This window comes from Monodelphis domestica, chromosome 4 (genome assembly GCF_027887165.1).
Source record: "Monodelphis domestica isolate mMonDom1 chromosome 4, mMonDom1.pri, whole genome shotgun sequence".
Lineage (NCBI taxonomy): Eukaryota > Metazoa > Chordata > Mammalia > Didelphimorphia > Didelphidae > Monodelphis > Monodelphis domestica.
In genome coordinates, this window is record NC_077230.1 from 167,528,626 (window position 1) to 167,539,421 (window position 10,796).

Sequence of the window (10,796 nt, forward strand, 5' to 3'; positions counted from 1 at the left end):
CTCTTCCCAGTTCATACTCACATCTTTACTGAAATTTCCCAGGTTTATGTATTTTCCAAAAGCAGAAATTCAACCTAAATATTTATATGTAAAATGCTTGAAATACTTATCAGTTTGACCATCTGCTTTCCCAAATACAATATACATTTTATTTCTTTTCTCTTTTTTTTTGTTCTTTGATAGTCTTTTAAAAATTTTTGGGGGGCAGCTGGGTAGCTCAGTGGATTGAGAGCCAGTCCTAGAGACGGGAGGTCCTAGGTTCAAATCTGGCCTCAGCCACTTCCCAGCTGTGTGACCCTGGGCAAGTCACTTGACCCCCATTGCCTAGCCCTTACCACTCTTCTGCCTTGGAGCCAAAACACAGTATTGACTCCAAGACGGAAGGTAAGGGTTTAAAAAAATTATTTTTTTTCCCTCAATTACATGAAAAAATAATTTTTTAACCTTGATTTTTTTTTAAAGTTTGAACCAAATTCTTACCCTCTCTCCCTTCCTTCCCTGGTCCCTTCCTGAGATGGCAAGCAATCTGATATAGATATGTATAAGATATGTGATATGATATGTGTAAGAGTATAAAACAGTGATGGCAAACCTTTTAAAGATTGAGTGCCCAAACTGCAAACCACATGGATAGGGGGAGAGGAGCAGCCCAACTCCACATCCCTCTGACTTTCTAGTAATGAACTCTGGCAAACTCTGTGTTGGAGCAACAATGGGTATGCCTACATGGGTATAAAACATAATTTCATATTAGTCATTTTGTCAAAAAGAACTCAAACAAAAGAAAAATGGAGAAATAAAGTGAAAGTGTGCATTTGTACTTCATTAGTTTTTGAAATGGAGGCAAATGGCTTTTTTTTTTTTATCATGAGCCCTTGAAGATTGTCTTAGCTCAAACATATTGCTAAGAATAGCTAAGTCATTCATAAATGTTCATCATATATTATTGGTGTTACTGAATACAATATTTTCTTGGTTCTGCTCATATACTATGTGATCTAATTGACGTATTGTTATGACCTCTTTGCTAATACTGAATTTAAAAGATTTTTGTCCATAATTATTTGGGATATTGGTTTATTTGTTTTGTCTTTCCCTGGTTTAGGTATCAATATCATGGTTATATCATAGAAGGAATTTTGTAAGATCCCATCTTTTGCTCTTTTTGCAGTTTATGTATTATTGGAATTGTTCTTTGAATATTTGAGAGAATTTGCTTGTATTTATTTGGTATTGGACATTTTTCCTTTGGGATTTCATTTGTAATTTGTTCAATTTCTTTTTCTGGGATTAGGTTATCAAAATGTTCTATTTTTCTATTAATTTAGGTATTTTATATTTTTAAAAATATCCATCATCTATCAGTTTTGTTGGCATATAATTGAGTAAAAGAGTTTTAACAAATTTCTTTTATTTCTTAATTTGCTGCAAATTATTTTTATTTTTTGATACTTGTAATTTGTTTTTTTTTCTCTAAAAAATAGCTGTTACATTGTCTACTTTGTTGTGGTTTTTTTCTCAAAAAAAGAAAAATATAGTTTATTAATTCAGCGTTTCGGGGTTATTTTTCTTAATTATAAATTTTGTTAATCTCTTCTTTGAGTTTCATAATTTCTGCATGATATTTAATTGGAACTTAATTGGACAGTAAACAATTTGGTGTAGGTTATACATGTGTGACCATACAAAACTTGTTGACCTGAAAGACCTTTATTTTTGCTATGACATTCCTGAGAGTTTACATTTGGAGATTTCTTTCATAAAGCAACTAATGGATTCTTTCTAGTTTCATTTTGACCTTTTGTTCTAATAGATCTGGACCGTTTTATTTCATTTCTTGAAATATGTCATTCAGGATCTCATTTTGATTCTTTCAGGTATTTTTAATTTTTTTTAATGTTTCTTTATATGTTTTACAGGTCAGTTGTCATTTAAATAAGTTACCTTACATTTTCTTCTGTTTTTGTTTGTTAGGAATTTGTCTTTATTTTAATTTTTCTTGTCTCATAGGGTCATGAACTTCTATTTGGTCTTTTTAAATTTTCAGGTAGTTTGTTTCTTGGGTAATATTTTATTCTTCTAGTATTGTTGTTTAACATAAATAACATTTTAATTATATAAATTCTAACTTTGGAAGATGTTTAATATAAAACAGTGGTCATATATATAAACATAATTTTTATTTTGAACTTTTTATTTGAACAAAGGTTCATGATTTTGACTCAAGTAGTCTTAAATATGGCTCTACATGATTTATTTTTGCATTTTAATTTACAACAAGAATAAAATAAAAATGCTTGCTCACAAATATTTAGTGAAAAATGTCAAGAAAATTTCATAATCTCTCTTACTGAAAAATAGAAATTAATTACCTTTCATTTTCTGCAATCTAATTAGTCAGAAAAATATATAGCTAGTTACAACATAAAATATTCACTTTTTTATGTACTGGGCTGTATTAAATGGCAAGTGTACTTGAAGTTCAATTATACATCTATTTATATATGTATACATATAATTTATGTATTGCTTATTTTTTAATGTTTATATAATATTTTAAGGAAAAAAAAGTGTTTTCAAAATCAATTTCCCCCCCCTCTCTCTTCTACCACTGGCATAATGGCTACATTTTCACAGAAACTTCTGAATGATTGGCCAGTGTTGCCAATCAGTTCACTTGAAAATTTCTCATATTTAAGAATAGTAATATAAACAGAGAATGTGCTGAAATGGGAAAACAATATTAAAGTGAGAGGAAGGGTTGTTTTTGTATTAGACCCTGATGATTTCAAGGATTACTTATAATGCAGTATGCCCAATGATTATTGTCTTTGTACAGCCTGAGATTTGCACTTTAAGAATATCAACATTTTTAACATCTTAATTATATGATTACATAGCTTATTAGATATAATTAGATGGTAACAGAAGACTATAAGGGAGCTTTTCTGGCACAGTATACAGAATGCAAATGAGTATATATGCTTATATCTGATTATGCACTGAGAATCAGTTTGTGCTCAAATGTAGAATGCTTGTGGCGGTTTGAAAACAATTTGATAACATATTGAGAAACTGCAAAACATATTGCTATTAGTCAGAAACAGAGTTTGATATAACTGCTGCATGAACACTAAAATCATTGTAACCATGCTCATGATAGTATTGAATTACTACAGAAAAAATTTCTGTAGTATATATGCATATATGCAAATATGCATATGTTTGTTGTCACATAAAATATGTATGTTCTACAAGTGAGCCATTATTTATCATGTAGGCACCATTAAAAAGTTTTAGCACAAACCATTGTCATGAATTGCTACAGGCAAGGTCCAGCCTCACTCACAACTCCAGAGGTTCCCAACAGGTGGCGAACAGTCAGTCAAGAAAATAAAAAATGGAAGGCAGCTGTATATCATTCGGCCATGAGCATGCTTTGCATCTGATAGCTTCTCCACCATCCCCAGGCCTTGTGTTTATTTTTATACCCATTTTTTGGCACACAGATACATTACCTAACACACGTCTAAGTAGAGATAATTAGAAAAGTGATACATTAACTTTTAACAAATCACTTGGTTAACTTTCTAAGATCATTCCATATTTTTATATTGTAATTATTGATCTGACAAAGCTTACAAAGGTTCTACACAAGATAAATGATTTCATCACAGGTGACTTAATTTTCTCATTAACCTGTGAGGAGTCTAAGCTTATAAACAATCAAAGAAATTTACTTATTACTTTTAATAAAAAGAAATAATCAATCAGAAACTCTTAAAGATAATTCAACAATCATGGCACTGAGCTTGAAGGATCAGAGGAGAATACAATTCAGATTAATAGTTGGGCAAATCATTTTTCGGGGTTGTCAGGGAGTTTCTGACCAGTGAGTTTCTGGTTTGTGAAATCAAGTACTGCTGCACGTTTCATATGGGCCTTTATGCTTGATTTGTATGCTAGCTTCATGAGAATAAGATTCTGTGAGTGTGAAAGCTCTGGGCTTGGCTTGTAGTTATGTTTTACCAGGAATTATGCACCTAGGTAAAAGATAACCCATGGAAGTCTTTTGGGATTGGGTTTGAGGGTCTGATCTTTGGTGATGTTTTGGAGAAATAGAGTACAGGTGTTTTGCTCTTGTATTATTCCTTCTGAGGTCAGGGGGAATAGCAATCATGTCAATTCCATAAGTAAGGGCTATTCATGAGAGAGGTATACAAGGGGGACTGAGTGGACAATCACATCTTGCCAAGGGGTCACTCTGTGACCTCGTTAGCTACCACAAGTGACTTTGTCAAGGCATCATGGCCTGATGGCTCCCAGCAATGAATCCCTAAATGTAAACCACCAACTTAAGATATACTTAGTACTAATTTTTAGAGATATTTATGTTTGACTTTAGTCCAAGGAAGACTTATAGTTCAATAGTTCATGATATATATAAAAGTTTATCTGATATTACTCTCTCTGTTTTGACAGAGAAAACTACAATAGTTAGGTATCACGATATTTGTGTCATAGGAGGCATTTCATAAGATCTTTTCTTTCTTTCATTTTTAAAATTTGGCTAAATTTAATTTGATTTTTATTTTCAGTTTCAAATTCTGTCCTCACTCTAGCCCCTACCCATCCAAAAACCAAAAAATACAATATCCATTATAAATATGAAATCATATAAAACACATTTCCACATTCCAAAAGAAAAATCAGAAAAAGAAAAAAATGCTTCAATCATCATGAATCCTTTGGAATTGTAATGGCTTATTGTTACTAAATTTTCATAGTTGTTTATATTTTTTATTTCTGTTATTATGTAAATCATTCTGGTTTTACTCACTTTCGTTTGAAACAGTTTATGTAACTCTTCTGTGGGTTTTTTAAACCATCCCTTTCATAATTTCTTAAAGCATAAAATATTCCATAATATTTACATACCATAACTTGCTTGACCATTGCACAATTGATTGATATCCCCTCAGTTTTCCTTTTTTTGCCACAACAAAAAGAATTGCTTTAAATATTTTGTGTGTGTGTGTCCCATTTCTCATTCTTTGATCTCGTTAATAGTAGTATTGTTGGGTCAAAGAGTCTGCATAGTTTTAAAACTTTTAGAGCACAGTTCCAAATTGCTCTCCAGAATGCTTGGACTACTGCACAGCTCCATCAATAGGCCAATAATGTTAAAATTGTTGTTATTCATTTGTGTCCAACTCTTTGACTCTGTGGACCATAGTATACCAATAGTGTCCATGAGATTTTCTTGGCAAGGATTCTGAAGTGACTAACAGGATTTAGATGCCTGCCAAGGGTCACACAGCTAATAATTGTCTGAAGCTAGATTTGAACTAAGGACTCCCACTGCTCCATCCATTGAGCCACCTAGTTGCCAACAGTAAAATAGTCTACTGACTTTTCCATGTAACCCTGAGTATTTGTATTTTTATTTATTTCTTTTTTATTGAGATCTGGTATTGCTAGTTCCTTCACATTGTTTTAAATTAATTTCCTTAGTCAGGAGGCCCTGGGTTCAAATCTGGCCTCAGACACTTTCTAGCTGTGTGGCCCAGGGAAAATCACTTAACCCCCATTATCTACCCTTTACCACTCTTCCTTGGAATCAATACACAGTGTTAATTCCAAGATAGAAGGTAAGGGTTTTAAAAAATTAATTTCCTTGATATTATTTTTTATTTTTAAATACAATTTTCCCCCTGGTTACATGATTCATGTTGTGTCCCTCCCCTGTCCCAGAGTTGACAAACAATTCCACTGGGTTATAAATGTATTATTACTTGATAGCTATTTCCATATTATTCATTTTTTAATAGAGTAATCTTTTAAAACCAAAACCCCAAATCATATACTCATATAAAAAAGTGATATATTTTCTTCTGCATTTCTACTCCAACAGTTCTTTCTCTACCTGTGGATAGCATTCTCATAAGTCTCTCAGAATTGTCTTGGATCATTGCATTGCTATTAGTAGCAAAGTCTATTGCATTTGATCATCCCACAATGTTTAAGTTACTGTGTATAATGTTCTGGTTCTGCTTATTTCACTCCACATCAGTTCATATAGGTCTTTCCAATTCTTATAGAAATCATCTGGTTCATCATTCCTTATAGCACAATAGTGTTCTATCACCATAATATGCCACAATTTGTTCAGCCATTCCCCAACCAAGGGACATTCCCTCATTTTCTAATTTTTTTCTTGATATTCTTGACATTTCATTCCTCTAGAATTGAATTTTGTTATTATTTCTCTAGCTCTACAAAGTAATTCTCTGGTTGTTTTGTTGGTATGGAAATAAATTAATTAAAAAAATAAGTAATATTATATTCTATTTCTTCTGTTCATATGGGCAACTTATATTTTTGCAAACATTCATTTATTTCATTTAGATTGTCAGCTTTGTTGACACAGAGTTGGACAAAATAGCTCCTAATAATAGATTTGTTTTTTTTCCATGGTTTGTGCATTCATCTTTTTCCTTGCTGACACTGGTAGTTTTCTTTTTTTAAGTCAAATTAACAAATGCGTTATCTATTTTTTTCCTAAAACTGGACCCTCATTTTATTTATTAGTTATATGTTTTATTTTTAATTTTATTAATCTCTCCTTTGATTTTTAGGATTTCTATTTAGGTGTTTAACTAGAGATGTTGAATTTGTTTTTTCTTGGCTTTTTAGTTGTATGCCAATTTACTGATTTGTTCTTTCTCTCTTTTAGCAATGTAAGCAATGAAAGATATAAAATACCCCTAAGTACTGCTTTGGGCATTTTTGTATGTAATCTCTTTATTGTCATTATACTGCTGTTTCTATGATTTGTTCTTTGACCTCATTCTTAAGGATTAAATTATTGTTTCCAAGTAATTTTTATCTATGCTTCAAAAGCCCTTTAATGCATATAATTTCTTTTACATTGTGATCAGGAAGAGGTACATTTAATATGTCTGTTTTCCTGCATTTGTTTGTGAAATTTTTATACTGAGTAATTGCCTACTGGCCTGAGTCAGAGAGAGAGAAGTCATTTTCACTCTCTGACCCTGAGAAGATATACATATATGTATAGAATTGATATTCATATCATTTTCCTGTTTATCTCTGCCTCTCTCTCTCATTTTTTAAATAATCCTTACCTTCTGTCTTACAATCAATACTAAGTATCAGTTCCAAGACAGAAGAGCAGTAATACCTAGGCAACTGATGTTGTGCCCAGGGTCACACAGCTAGGAAGTTTCTGAGGCCAATTTGAATCCAAGACATTCCATCTGCAGGCATGGCTCTCAATCCACTGAACCACCTAACTGCTCTGATTATCTCTTTTAATTAGGGTTAATTTTGCTTTTGCTTTCTCTGAGATCATGATTCCTACACCTGCCTTTTTCACTTTACCCAAAGCAGAGTATATTCTATTCTAGGTTCTTAGTTTAACTCTTGTGTATCTTTCTGTTTTTGAGTGTGTTTCTTGTAAACATATTGTTGGATTCTGGTTTTTTAACATTCTATTATCCTTTTTTTTTTTTGGTATGTGAGTTCATCCCATGCACATTCAGAGTTATGATTGCTAACTTTTTATGTCCTTCCATCCTATTTTATGATATTTATTCTTTACCCTTTTTACATTGCCCCCTTCTCCAAAGTTTTTGTTTGGACAAACTTTTTTGATGGACAGACTTATGTCCATCCCTTCTGTTGAAGTAAATTCCCTTTAATGCTCAAGTGGTGATAAAGTTCTTAGGAGTTACATGTATCATAATTTACCCATATAGAAATATAAACAGTTAAACATTGTTTATTCCCTTATGATTTCTCACTCATGTTTACCCCTTTATGCTTCTCTTTAGTCTTATATTTGGATGTCAATTTTCCTATTCAGCTCTAGGCTTTTCTTCAAGAATGCTTGAAAGATCTCTATTTCATTAAATAATATCTCTCTCCAGTAAGATCATATTCAGTTTTATTAGATAAGTTATTCCTGGTTGTAATCCTAAATCCTTTTCTTTCCAGAATATTATATTCTAAGATCTTCATACTTTTATAGTGGTAATTGCTGAATTTTCTGTGATTCTGACAGTAGCTTCAAGGTATTTGTATTATTTCTTTCTGTCTGTCTGCAGTATTTTCTCCTTGACTTGGGAATTCTGGATTTGGGCTATAATATTCCTGGGAGTTTTTGTTTTGGAATTTCTTTCATGAATTGATTATTGAACTCTTTCCATTTCTACTTTGCCCTCTGGTTTTAAGATATCTGGGTAGTTTTCCTTCAGATTTTCATAAAAAAATGATGGCTAAGCCTTTTTTTTTTTGGTTGTTATTTTTCATGCAGTTATGGTTGAATCATCTTTCCTTAATCTGTTTTTCAGGTCAGATGTATTTTCTAAAAGATATTTAACATTTTTCTATTTTTTCAATTTTTCAATTTAATGTTTCTTCATGTTTCATGGAGTTATTAGTTTCCACTAGAAAAATTCTGCTTTAAAAGGAGTTATTTTCTTTAGTAAGGTTTGAATTTCTTTTACCATTTAGCTAATTCTGATCCTCAAGTAGTTGTTTTCATCAGTATATTTATATCTCTTTTTACCATTTAGACAATGCTGATTTTAAGGAGTAATTTTAATTTTTTTTCTTTTATCATGCCATTAATTCTATTTTCACAAAATTTTTTTTATAAAACATCTTTTCCCAATTTTTCCTCTACCACTTTTCTTTGAATTTGCAAATAATCTTTTTCTTTAACTCTTCTAGGAATTCTGGTTGGGCTTGTGTCTAGTCTGCATTTTAAAGTCTTTGCTTATAGATGTTTTCAGTTTTCAAGTGTCAAATGTAGGAGATAACTATCAGCTGACCATCAGCTGATCTTACTTCAGACTGCATAGAACCGTGAATTGCCTGAGGGGAGACTATACCACTCCCCATCCCCTCCCAGACTGAGGATGTTTTGGTTGTTATGTAAAACAACTTGCATAACTCCTCTAGGCTATGACTCACAAATGTACTTAAATCCTACTCTTCACATCCCTCATAGATACCTTAGCACTCCAATGTTGTGAGAGATCCCACATTATAATCTTCTTGCCTTGATTAAAGTCTTTTTATTATTTCTGTTGTGGGAGAGCTTTGAGGTAAAACCCTAGGTTTTTGGAGGTGTTGCCCTTTGCAAGAATGTAAGTCTCCAAAACTTGGCTTAAAAATAAAAAAGAGAAATTTATTAATTTGGGGGTAATGTTTAATGGCTGGGAAACAGTGTACAGGTGGAACACTGCCTCCCTAAGGAGATGGGATTTAGGTTTTTTATACCCTTTTGGCAAGAGGGATTATAGGATAAGGGTGGGGGGATAGGGTAAATCATGGGGTATAAGGGAAGGGATGTTTGTATTAGGTACCACCCTGTGTCTCTCAGGGTGGAATTGGGAGGTCCATATTTTTATTAATTGAAGATCTAGGGGAGAGTCCATGGAGAATGTTTTCAGAAAGGAATTTCCTGCTTCCCTTTTGATCTGGAATAATTCTGGAGTTTGGGGTGTCTAGGAGGAAGTCTGTGCCCCCATATCATTACTACTTTGGTAATTTAGTTTTATTTAGGTTCTCATATTTTGGAGGCCCTAATGGGATTTGAAATCTTTTGCTCAGAGCTTGGATACTTGGTACCTTCAAGGAACCCTTGTGTTTCAGTCCAGATTCAACTCAGCAGGTCAGCCTGGGTACAGGAACTCTTAAATGTCTGAAATTGTGTCTATATTCATGGCTCTGTGACCTAGGGATTTATAGAACACCCATAGATGATTTTAGGTCCACTCTGACAGGTCTTTCCCTCTTCCCTCAAGAAACACTGATAATTATGTGTTTTGTTTTGTTGTTGTTCTTTTAATATAAACCCTTACCTTCAGTCTTGGAACCAATATTGGTTCCAAGGCAAAAGAATGTTAAGGGCTAGGCAATGGGGGTTAAGTGACTTACTTGCCCAGGGTCACACAGCTGGGAAGTGTCTGAGGCCAGATTTGTACCTAGTACTTCCTATCTCTAGGCCTGACTTTCAATCCACTGAACTACCCAACTGCCCCCTGATTATGTGTTTTTAAATGATCTATTCGATTTTTAAGTCCCTTTCTTTTGATAATGTTGCTCATAATTAGAGGTGATTATAGCTTAATATTTTTACTCACTTTAAAGTCATTTGTTTGTAACTATAAGCTTTAATTGGAAAATAATCCTATATCCTAAAAGTTTGTAAATTCAGGTTTGATTTTCCTGGGCAGAGTTATGGTATATTAATTATTATTATTATTAAAGAATTTTATACAAAATCTTTTAAGTGGTTTTTTGATTTACTAGCTAAATCATTGTAACAGCTTGAGAGTGATAAGACAATGGAGTCCTGACAAACTGCCTAGTTTGGCCAGTCAGTATTGTTGGGGAAGTTGAGACAAGCTGTACATAATGTTTATCTGCAATATGAAGTCTCTCTCCTAGGGGTCCCCTTTTCCTAATGCAGAGGACTCACTCAAAACTGTTGGTGCTCAACCATTTTGTAGCCCAGTCATTTTTGAAGGACCCAGTTCTGAAGCAGTCTACCTTATAGTTAGAACCTGGAGACTAGATCTATGAGAAAAAAGAAACCTACACAAGAAAGCCCTTCAGCCTAGGTGGACTGTCATGGTCCCTTTCTCTGAAACAATTTTCTTGGTATCCTAACTTGGGCAATTTCCCTTTCAATGTTGGCAAGTGCTTCAACCTGAATCTCTGAGATTCTGAAATAGATGAATATCTCTTAATATGAAGGTTTA